The following is a 12,256-nucleotide window of genomic DNA, read 5'->3' on the forward strand; positions in this document are numbered from 1 at the left end:
GGTGACCGGAAATTCCTGTAGTATGTACATAAGCTCTTTGTGGTAAAATTCCTATGAACTAGGAATTCTTTCTCAACATTCGCTGATGCTGTAGAAAAATGTCCAAATATGACATTTGTCAGGTACTACTTTATAGCCTTGTGCAAGAGGCTTCATTATGAGTGAAGGAGTAGCCAATGGGTTAGAGCACCAGGATGACAACAGCATTCAACTCACTGCCCCAAATACAAAATTATTGTGAGGCTTCCGGGGACAGGGACATTCCTAGTGTGCCTGAATGCAACCCATCTTGACCTACTATTCAAAAAGGCATGAGCCAGCCATCCTGGCGGAGCAAGATGGCGGCGCTAACAACTGCTCGCGCTGGTGACTACTCCATCGCTGCTTGAGTTTCTTTTGATTCCTCTTGGTTTTTTCTTAAAACTTACCTTAAAAAACTTTTCTTATTTCAACGTGATGCCCCATACTAAGAGGAAGGGAACCGTTAGGGCGGTAGCCCAGACGTCCCTGACATCAACGCCCAACCAGCAGACTTTGGAGCGGTTCCTAATGCGGCAATCCACTTCATTGACGCCGGGTGGTCCCGCTGATCTATCGGTACGGAGAGACGCCGAGATCCTGGGAATAGACACCTCGTTGTCTCCCCCGACACAGCTCCCGCCTTTACAGCCGACAGTACAAGACCTGGAAGGTGATTCTCTGACTTCGGAAAGCGGAGAAGGAGCCTCGCTGCTGGGCCAGCATGTCGAAATATCTGCCGGAGCTCCCTTAACAACGGAGCCGAAGGGCAACGCGACCCTTCGAGAAAAGCTAATAACAACAAGCGCTTTACCTGTGAAGGTCACGCTGGAGGCGATTTGGGAAGTCCTCCAGCGTTTGGACAATACTATGAAGACTTCAACAGGCAAGATTGACAAACTTTCTGAAAATGTACAGAGTTTAAATGTTGCATTTAAAGATATGAAAAATGAAATGAATGAAAAGATAAACCTTTTAAGTGTGGACTCTATTAAGATGAAGGAAATTACCTCAAAATTGATACAGGATAATGCACAGATACATCATAGACTTGAATACTTTGAAAATTACAATCGGAGATTAAATCTCCAATTGTTAAATTTCCCCCGAACACCAGTGTATTCGCCTTTAGACATATTTAAGAGGTATTTGATCGAAAATTTAAAATTTGCCGCAACTGATATACCACCATTGAACAAAATTTACTATCTCCCAACAAAAACCAAAACAAATGTAGACTTACAAGATTCTTCGAACTTACAAAGAGATCTTAATGTTTCAGAACTGTTGGAAACTTCTTTGAATTCTACAACAGACAGACAAACATTGCTGGTATCGTTTGTATTCCAACAAGACTTAGATCTTGTGAGAAAAATGGCCTTAAGAAACTTACAGACTCCTTTTTATGGAGGGAAGATCTGGGTTTTCCCAGACGTTACCAAACTGACACAGGCCAGAAGAAAAGAATTTATAGCACTGCGACCAACTATTTTGGCTTTGGGAGCTACCTTTAATTTGAACTACCCATGTAAATGCAACATAAAATATCTGGGTGTTAAATATCTTTTCTTTAATCCTGTTCACTTAAAACAATTTATCGATCAGAAAAAATTGTCATGAAACTTTTTGGAGAAATCTAGTATAGGTTCCAGGGATAAGTGGATAATTATACAGTGGATATATCGTTAAGCCTTCCTTTGTGATTTTTTTTCTTTTGTATTATGATTCTCTCCTAAATATAATTAACCGACCCTCCTACATTGGTGGTCTAAGACAAGATATAAAATTCTTTTTCTTTACTTATTACAATATTTAAGTATATACTTTTATATAAAAGTTTTCTTTCTGATTTTCCTACTCAAGTTTTTGATGCTTGTAATGTGATTAAAATTTATAAATAAAAAAAAATAAAAAAAAAAAAGGCATGAGCCAAATCTAATATTATAAACAATCTGGCATTTTATATGGTAATATGACTTTGTATCTATGTTGTCTTACAAACTGCAACTCCAAGTAGCTCATTGTGGTCTTACAACACAACTGCAAAAAAATCTTGACTCCCTTCAACTCAAGGCTCTTAGTTGCTCTAGAAGTTTATGACCCACTTACTGTAAATTTCTGTACAAGACATCCACACATTCCTTTTCTTAGCTACTTTGTAGGTTAAGATTATCTGTATATTTGTCTTTTAGATTGTAAGCTCTTCGAGCAGGGACTGTCCTTCCATGTTAAATTGTACAGCGCTGCGTAACCCTAGTAGCACTTTAGAAATGTTAAGTAGTAGTAGTAGTAAATAAATACAGAGACAGAGAGAAAGATAAACACTCAATATATCTCTAAGATTGGACCATGCTTAATTTATATACATTATACACGTGGAGGGGCATAATCGAACGCGAACGCCCATCTCCATGGGTGTCTATGTTCGAAAATGGGTACATGAAGAAATGGGACAGACCGTATTTTTGAAAAAAATGGGCGTCCATCTTTTGTTTCGAAAATATGGTTTGGACGGACCAAATGCCATGGATTTGGTCCTTTCTGAGCTGGGCGTTTTTTTTTTTTTTGCGATAATGGAAAATAAAAACGTCCAGCTCAGAAATGTCCTAATCCAAGCCATTTGGTCGTGGGAGGGACAAATGTACAACACTGCCATGGCTCTTAGGGGTGAAGGGGGCAACTACATGTGGGTACAGTGGGTTTTAGAGGCCTCCCATTTACCACCACAAGTGTTACAGGTGGGGGTGGGGGGGTGGGCCTGGGTCTGCCTGCCTGAAGTGCACTGCAGTATCCACTAAAAGTGCTCCAGGGACAGGGCTTGTTGCTGCTGTATAACCTTGGCACATCAGTTGACACCTGAAGACTAATCTCGCTGAAAACGTCCTTTATTTGAATAAGCACGTTTACTCACAGTTAACTGCAGATCAGAGGTTGTGCCCCACTGGCAACGAGTCTCGCAGTAGGTCCGAGCTGGCAGAATGTTGTATAATGCCCTCTTTCAGCAACATTCAAGGTAAGAACTAAGTGCTATAACATGGCTAACACATGAACAGGATCTAAAACTGGCTTACAAAAATGGCCACTACCTCATGGATTACCGGAAACAAAACAGGACACACTCTGACCCAGTAAGCAGAGGGAAAAGCACCATGGGAGTATAGCCTACCAACTACCAACATCGTGAGCATTTAACACAAGCTAGTGGAATCACGGATCCCAATACCCTACACCCACCACAATGCATTGCTGATGTGACTCTGCAGTGCCCTTAACAGAAAAGGTGTCACACTCACCTGAGACCTACATCAGAACCAGGGAAAGGCTGTCAGAGGATAGAACACATTCTGTCATGGAGGTGGGTATGGAATTTGAGGCTGGCATACAGGCTGGCAAAAAAAGTTTGTAAAGTGGGTTTTTTTTGGTGGGAGGGGGTTAGTGACCACAGGGGGAGTCAGGCAGGTGATCCACGATTCCCTCCAGTGGTCATCGGGTCAGTTGGGGCACTTTTTTGGGACTTGTTCGTGGAAAAAAAAGGGTCCAAAAAAAGTGACCCAAAATCGTGGTAAAAACGCCTTTTATCAGCTAAAGACGCCCATCTCTCCTCGGCCGATAACCATGCCCCAGTTCTGCCTTGACCACACCTCCAACACGCCCCCATCAACTTTATTCATTCCTGCGACAGAGTGCAGTTGAAGATGCCCAAAATCGGCTTTTGATTATACCAATTTTGACACCACGAGAGAAAGACGTCCATCTCCCGATTTAGGTCGGAATATGGGCGTTTTTCTCTTTCGATTATAAGGTGGACAGTGTAACAGTTTTGGGGGATTTATTCATGAGTTAGTTATAGGCTAAGGCTAAGACTATGGAAACAGTTGGCATCATGGGTACAGTTTATCTGCTTACTTTGGAGAGATACTGGGCTAGATGGACCATTGGTCTGACCCAGTATGACTTCTTTTATGTTATGTTCTTATGTTTATGAAGAGATTCACCCAAAGTTACAAACTGGCACACGCTACCCACATACTAAAAAAGATTTTTAATGTTTTGGTGGAGGGGGCATGTCTGCGTTAATCAGTTAGCACATTTACTTTATTGCATGCTAACGGATTGGTGCAAGATTACCACGTGAGCCCTTATCACCTACAGAATGGGTGGCAGTAAATTGTTTTTTATGGCCGAGCACAAATGACAACACTGACGCATGGCCATTAATTGAAAAAAATAGAAAATCAGCCATTTTACAGCTGTGGTACAAATGACCTTAGCGGATGGGAAAAACCCATGTAAGGATGGAATAAGACCACTTTCTACCGCACCTTAGTAAAAGGACCCCTAAGTTACCACGTTGCCATATTGTCTTCTTCACCAGAGCAGATCAAGAATCCACGTTGGCACCAAGCTGGGGTTTCTTTTTTTTAATCACTTGGATCCGCACTCGTGTAATACAAATGCACAGGCAGAGACATAGGGATTGTATATACCAGCCTTCGGTACTGAAATCTGTCATTAAAGCATCATAAACAGGATTATACACGAACGAACGTACTGAACTGAGGACTGTGAGAGGAGGACTTTGTGAGTCACTTTCCGAATGATATATCTGATGTCACACTCTGAAATAAAAGTCTGATGCAACATGGATTTTTTCTTTGTTTTAACAGTACCCCGCCTAGATCTGTGGGCAGCGCAGGTAAGTATTTTAAGTAAATAAAATAAATAAAGGGCTATCAATTCAATCATACCCAAGTTGTATGGAATAAAATGAACTGGAGAAAAGAAGAGAAGACTCTGCCATAACGAACAGAGGTAAAAACATCCGAAACTACCAACCAAAGGTCAAACAACTTTATTCTGAAGAAAGGATAAATAAGATAAAAGATTCAACAGCGGCCATGTTTCAGCTAACATACCTGCATCATGGATCAATGAACATATATCCCTTCTTAAAATCATTCAGTGTTTGTGGAATGCTGATCTGCTAATTCAGATAGCCACAAACTCAGATACAGAAAAAGCAGATGGTATGGCACCTACATTTATCATATTGATCCCTTCCTCAGAATAAAACTTACTGGACCTTCGGAATAAAATGAAACCAGGAAATATCTCTAAGCACAGTTAGAAGATGATAGGGTTGGGGAGGGGTCGCTTTTTCAAATTTGCACTCTTATGGTGTGGTTTATCTGCTGAGACAGCTAGCAGATTGGCTCTGTGATTCAAATATAATATCCCCACTGGCACATGACTCCCCTTTGATTTAGGATATCTATTAAATGCTAGAGTTATTATTATTATTTTATTTATTTCACTTGTATCCCACATTTTCCCACCTATTTGCAGGCTCAATGTGGCTACAAAGACCTGTTCTGGCATCGCCATACCAAGATGAAATTTACATTTGGTGTTACAAAGAGGTATACAGTTGCTAATCTTCCCAAAAATATTTGAGATGCTTTAACAATGCCAACAGAGCCTGGAAGTGGTTATGTAGATTCTTTAAGTGGAGATCTGGGATTACCATATGTGGAAATGCCAGCTTTGCTCCAGGCTTGCAAAGAGGAATGAATCACTACAGATTGGGTGGAAAGAGGTCTGGTTACTATTAGGTATGAAAGGTGAGGATGGAATACAAGAAACTGATACATCCAATAATTTGCAGACATTATTGGGGTCTTTTACTAAGCTGGAGTCTCGGTGTTTAGCACCAACTGATTTCTACCATGAGCTAAAAACGCTACTACAGTTTTCTAAAAGACCCCCTATGGTTTTGAACAAACATAATTAAAAAATATATATTTACAAGTGAGACCTGATTCTCGAGAGTCTAAAAACTGGAAAATCAACATAGAAACTTACATTAAACTAATACAAAAATCCTGAGAGAATATTTTGTTTAGAAAACTTCAGTATAAATCCTTTAGCATACATCGGAGATGAACACATAGGAGTAACTTTGATGCATCAAATATCAATTAAAAACAAAACATTTTCTACAAAACCATTAAAGATATGGGTAACTCAGTATTTGACCAGAATATGACACTATCCACCATGTCTCCTAGATAAGAATAAAAGGACCACAAAGATTGGTAGCCAAAACAGGAATTTCTTTGAGTAAACTTTTTTAAAAAGCTGTAGTAACTAATACCTGTCTGAGATTCTCCCTTCACTCAGTGAAAGAACCTTTTTCATACTTTGATATAAATAGAATTATTATCTGCAAACAAAATAAAAAGTCTATACCCAGTAAATCTTTGATGACTTTTTCAAGATTTCAGAACTCTATATATCCTTCCTGAACTGACAAACCAAAATGGTCTGTAAATAAATAAATAAATGCCCCGTAGAGAACACAATATCGTTTTGAATAGCTCCTGAAGAGTGATGGGTTACATCTAATGCAGGGGTGGGCAGCCTCAGTCCTCCAGGATTGCAACCCAGTTGGGTTTTCAAGATATCCCCTATGAATATGCATGAGAGCTATTTGTATACAATGCAGTGCATGCAAATAGACCTCATACATATTAATTGGGGGAAATCCTGAAATCTCAACTGGGTTGTGGCTTTCGAGGTCAGAGGTTGCCCCCCCCCCCTTAATATAGAACCACATCTTACTTATGCTTAAGGTTTTGTGGGGTGGGGGTAGGGACAGGGGAAATAGCAGGGTATGTAATAATGGAAAAAGGAGAGGAAAGGATGGGGAAGGTTTGGTTTGGGAAGAAAATGTTAAAAGTTTAAGAAGTTGTACTCATGTAACTTTGGCTAGCGTATAAATTATGTAACTGTCATTTCTTATTACAGTGTTAATAAAAAAGGATTTAAATTAAGACGGTAGGAATGCCTACAGCTGAGCTGTGTTCAGTTTATCCACAATGAGGCAATTAATTGTGTCATTCAGCTGATGGCAAAAGAAGTCATGGAAGGGAAGAAGTGCAGTTTTACAGCCGACTTCGTTGTTGCTGGGCACTGGGAGGTTTTACCATTTCCTGCTGCTGGCTGCCATGGTTGGTTTCCTTTAACTAAAGTTAGAAATTTATGGTGTCTATGTGGACTTGCTTATTGTGTATTTAGTCCATCTCTTTCCTGGTTTTCCTATGAATTTTTCACGGACTGATATGATCCTTAGAACTCAGGTATGTCTTGGTTCTTCATAAGATATCACAGCTCACAACGAACCAGAACCAGAACCAGTACAGCTATTACAACTCTGCTACCCCAGCAGAAGGCACTCAACCTGTCCATTCTAACTGCATCATCAGGGTAGATCCGGTCCATCCCAGCATATTCTGGTTCTGGTAAACCTTTGTATTAGGATGGGAAAGAACAGAATGTACAGAGATAAAAATCAGGGAAACAGAGCCAGAATAAAACCTCATGAAAAAAGAACTAGCCCGTTAATGCAGATTTGCTGCCACGACTGTAGAATAAAGAAAAGAACAGGCCTCATAAGTGTGTGTGAGAGTTGGCATTTGAAAATCAGTAAGGTTAATGTTGTACAAGGGCAAATTGAAAACATACTATCTCTCAAGGGGAAGTCAGGTAAGCTAGATAGCAGTTGCCACAGAATGTGGTAAAAGCAGTTAGCTTAGCGGGGTTTAAAAAAGGTCTGGACGGCTTCCTAAAGGAAAAGTCCATAGACCATTATTAAATTGACTTGGGGAAAATTCACTGCTATTTCTAGGATAAGCAGCATAAAATGTATTGAACTTTTTTGGGATCTTGCCAGGTATTTGTGACCTGGATTGGCCACTTTTGGAAACAGGATGCTGGGCTTGATGGACCTTTGGTCTGTCTTAGTGTGATTATGTACAGTAACATAATCATCCTGCTTCAGCCAAGCAGTCTCTAACAGGCTTGGATCCAACTAGAGGAAGGGTCGGAGTTTGTTAGAAATCTGAAACAAATACAGTGGGGACCATCCCAAGCTTTCCTGCCCTTTCAGAGACTTTGGATGAGCAATGCTTGGTTATTTAGTTCTCTATTTTGGTGACTTAGAACAACTTAAATGAGATTCATAAGGTTCTCCAAGGCCTCAAATCAATCGGCAGGTAGCATCTAACATGTTCCTGGAATGCCACCAAAATAAGTTTTACTGCAGTTGTTTAGCTATCGATGATGCCTCTCCAGTGAATAATTGTACACCACAAAATGTGTATTTTCCCTGAAGGAAATTAGAACGTACTATGGACTTAAACAATTTCTACATCTATTTATCGAGCACCATCCAAATCCAAGCACAAGTTTCAAGGCAACCATTGAGAATCCTGGGCCTGAGCCAGCAATTTCCATATTATATTGAAGCAGGGAAACAACGGTTTTTCTGTTGCTAAATCTCTACCTTTTGAATAAGTTATTCCACTGCTGGCCAAGGAATAAAGAGTCTATTCAACGAGAAAACATTAAGCAAATGCATGCATTCTCAATATGGTTGGCTGAGTTAAGCTCTAGCCAGGTGCTGTCATAAACACCTCAACTCTTCTCCCTATGCATTCCTTTGCTTTCACAATAGTAAAACTGGATCAGGCACTCAATAGATGACTAACTAAACAGCTCCGGTTATCATACAATTAATTATTATTATTATCATTATCATATTATATCAACAGTCACTAGCAAAGACAAGAAAATCAGATTTCTGCAAAAGCAAAATTCTGTTATATTCCTTCTTAACTTTGTGCCAATAAATTGTCCAAGGGAATGGAATTCTGTCCCATGCCCTCTAAAATGGCAATTATTTGCCTCCATGTCATAAACAACAGGTGGATCCAGTCCTGTTTTTTTGAAATGCTGACTACTGCTTGCTGAATTAGACGCATATTTGGGTTCTGACATTGAATATTCAGGTCTGACATGGTAGCCCAGAGTTACTAGGATATCACCATTATTCAAAATGCATTCCCAGAGTGATACCTGATTAATTTAGCACAGAATAAAGGCTGTCCTAAGTTAACCTGCTAGCTATCTGGTACCACTGGTGAATGTTGGCAGGGTCCACTTCAGATAACTCCTGGATTTGCCCTGACTCCGTCCTGGGACCGGTCCAGCACTAACGTTAGTATCATCGCAGTCTGCCCAGATTTACAGCAGAGATATCTGAATATGTGCCATTAAAAATCTGGGTTGGACCTAGTCAGCGAGATGCTTTTCCCCAGACAGCTCCCTTTGAAAACTGACCTGCTGATCATTAAAATCTGTGCAGAAGGCAAGTCACTTTAAAGGAAATTCAGGTATTTGTGGTACATTGGTTTTGTTCATGACAACAGAGGGTTCTAGTTGTCACACTATTTTTGTAACTATCTGCATAAAAGGAAGTGTTGCTAAGAAGACACTTTATTGCAGTTTGTGTCTAATTATTGTAGAGTTACATTTTTTTTTTAAAACTGAGCTACTTCCTGTGCTATACAATTCAGCAAGACCTCAGGGCTCTGTTGGAACTCAAGCTTCAGCATTTTCACATCATGAGCTTACCACTTCCTCACAGAAAACACAGCACCATAGTAACAGTCTGTGTAACAGCAGAAAATATGAAACTGGTCCTTCTAGTCTGAGCTGAGATTCTTTCACTTTGGTTAGAAAGTGCACCTAGCAACATAACATAGCAAATTGCAGAAGATGAAGACCAAAACAGTCCGAAGGAGATGAAGGAGTGGGAGATGGAAGAAGACTCGGCAGGCAATGGGACTTGCGATAACACAATACCTTAATTGATACAAAAAGTACTTAAGTTGTGAAAAAACACTCTCCTTTCACAAGAGACTAGACACAGTACCATGTTTCAGTTATTGCCTGCCTCAGGAGTCTACAAAAAGATACGACATGTTGGAAACAATCAAAATAAACAGTTAAAATAAATGTAAGATAGAATGGACCACAAACATACTTAAAACAAGTATAAATATAGTATATGTATATTATCTCTAATATATGATAGATGAATGATGGTAAATCAATAAAAGACCAATGGTAAACAAGTAAAGAAGAGTCCATCATATGGACCCCAATACCTGCTTTCCCTTCCCACCATGTCCCTCACCCAACCTCTTTAGCAGAAGTAACACCAGTTGATCCCACCCCTATGTCCTTTACCTGGTCCTTCAACCCTTTTCTCATCCTTCCACATCAGATCCAACCATGCCCAAGAACTCCTCACCCCACCACCTCCACTGGGAGGCCATTTCCTAGGGAAGAGTATAAATGGTGCTTAAATTTAGCTGCTAATTCTGTGCCCAATGTTTGGTGTGGAAACACGTTCAAATGGCTGCAAGGCACTGAAACTGCACAGAAATACATTTATACACCCAGCTACAGGACAGTGTCTATGTTTATCTGCTCCTATCCTTTATCGTAGTTTCTTTTCTTTACACTCGTTTCTCTGCTTTTACACATCATTGTACACCGCTTTGAACTGCTTATATAAGAAGATAAGAATATTCATACTGGGTCAGACCAATGGTCCACCTAGCCCAGTATCCTGTTTAAGAAAGCACAAAGGCAGACGGTCTGCAAACTCCAAGATGGAAAATAAAAAAAGCAGATCGTGTAAAAGTAAAATGTAATTTATTTAAACAGTATATCAATACTCATGTAAATACAAACAGCCCGACACAGGCCGTGTTTCGCCCAACTGGGCTGCTTCAGGGGCTATACAAGGGTCCTTTATTGCCAAATACTAGGCAGATGGAGCAAGTCCTGTCAATAGATATATGAAGAATTGGTTTGGAAAAAAACAGCTCGATCAGAGATTCCAATATATAGTAATCCGCTGACCTGAGATTACGGTTACGAACCCAGCCAGCCAGGCATCCAGGGATGCAGATTGACGAATTATTAGGAGATGGGTACTATGCTAAAACTATGAAAAGGTGTCCTCTGTGTACATCCGTATGCTGCACAAGCAAGATTCTGGAATCCTAAAGAGTGATAAGATTCCATGCAGAATCTCAAAGAGTAGCAACATTTCAATGTAGAACCCTAAAGAATAGCAGGATTCTGGAATCCTAAAGAGTGACAAGATTCCAAGCAGAATCTCAAAGAGTAGCAACATTCCATGTAGAACCCCAAAGAATAGCAGGATTCTGGAATCCTAAAGAGTGACAAGATTCCAAGCAGAATCTCAAAGAGTAGCAACATTCCATGTAGAACCCCAAAGAATAGCAGGATTCTGGAATCCTAAAGAGTGACAAGATTCCAAGCAGAATCTCAAAGAGTAGCAACATTCTATGTAGAACCCCAAAGAATAGCAAGATTCTGGAATCCTAAGAGTGACAAGATTCCATGTAGAATCTCAAAGAGTGGCAGGATTCCATGCAGAATCTCAAAGAGTAGCAACATTTCATGTAGAACCCCAAAGAATAACAAGATTCTGGAATCCTAAGAGTGACAAGATTCCAAGCAGAATCTGAAAGCGTAGCAACATTCCATGTAGAACCCCCCAAAATAGCAAGATTCTGGAATCCTAAAGAGTGACAAGATTCCATGTAGATCTCAAAGAGGAGCAACATTCCAATGTAGAACCCCAAAGAATAGAAAGATTCTGGAATCCTAAGAGTGACAAGATTCCATGCAGAGTCTCAAAGTGTAGGAACATTCCACGAAACAAGGATTCCAAATCAAAGTACCCCAAACTTTTATTGTGTGTCACATCAAAATCATATTGAGGGAAGACTCGACATGTTCATGTCATAGCAGAAATCGCCTGCGTCAGGAGTCAATAACTCTTATCAACTGACGGTTCTCACAAAAGCACAAATGGCATCTGAAATAACACAGTTTGTTTTGATTACGGCCTAAACACAGTCTTAATGCGAATAGCCTTCCTATGTAAACTAAGATTGGCTTGAGGTATTTTAGATTTTAAATCAATTCATACTCTTTACTCTGCCTTTATTGGTTCTAAATTAAACTACTGTAATGTAATCTGGTCTTCCTAAATTTGAGATTAAAAGACTCCCGTCTCTCCAAAATACTGCCACATCTCTTGTGTTCTGCAAAGCGAAGAGATCATCTTACACTTTTGTTTCATAAGTTACGTTGGCTTCCCACTACTTATAGAGTTCAATTCAACACCTTCCTGTGAAATAATCTTCCACTTTTTATTAGGTCTGAACAAAATTTAAAGAAATTTAAAATACATCTTAAGATGCATCTGTCCATCATGGCATTTACTTAGTTGACCGGGGTCTTCTGGGGGGGGGGGGTGGGGAGAGAGAGAGATGACCGGTATATTCTTTTT

This window comes from Microcaecilia unicolor, chromosome 8 (genome assembly GCF_901765095.1).
Source record: "Microcaecilia unicolor chromosome 8, aMicUni1.1, whole genome shotgun sequence".
NCBI classification, from domain to species: domain Eukaryota; kingdom Metazoa; phylum Chordata; class Amphibia; order Gymnophiona; family Siphonopidae; genus Microcaecilia; species Microcaecilia unicolor.